A 742-nucleotide genomic window follows, 5' to 3' on the forward strand; every position below is an offset into this window, starting at 1 on the left:
AGGACTGGCTCCAGCCCCACTTGATGACCCTGAACACGATAAGTGGGTATTAAATAATGGATGCATGAACGAATGTGGTGCCTGACTTGAAATCTATCCACATGCTGGATTTCAGACTTTGACCATTTCATGCCAGAGGAATTTCGGGCACGCCTTTTTTTGACTCTGGTCTAAATCTTGGCCTCTTTGTTCTTTTCCTGATTGTGGAAAACTGGGTTACAGACTTTTTGTGGCAAAACATTGTGGTAATTCTTGATATGCAGAACTTGTATTTGGACCACATGTACAATATAACTTTTTTTTCACATCCCAGTGCAAAATGTGAGACGTCAAGAATTTGTAAACTAATAAATTCAGCTCAGCATGCTTAAAAAAAATCTACGTGTTCATGCACAACACACCAGTTCTTATAGGCCTGCTGTCCCACATGCAGGATGTGTGACTCTAAAAATCCAAACCTCTCAGTTTTCCTCAGTCTCTCCTGTAAAAATAGATGCTACCAAGTTTGGCTCTGCACGGGTTTAACCACACTGCAGCAGGCATTATCCTCTTTTAGTCAATGAGCAGAGAGACAGGTGTGTAGTGATACTGTACTATGGCGGCTACTTGTACCTGCTCACGCTGGCAGTTGGTAGGATTTGGAGAAGTCGTCACTATCATTTATAGCGACTGGATTCATACATCAAAGCATTCAGAGCATTGCCTGCATTATTGAACCTGGGCCCAGCAGCAAGAGGAGAAG

Source organism: Solea solea, chromosome 9, assembly GCF_958295425.1.
Source record: "Solea solea chromosome 9, fSolSol10.1, whole genome shotgun sequence".
Lineage (NCBI taxonomy): Eukaryota > Metazoa > Chordata > Actinopteri > Pleuronectiformes > Soleidae > Solea > Solea solea.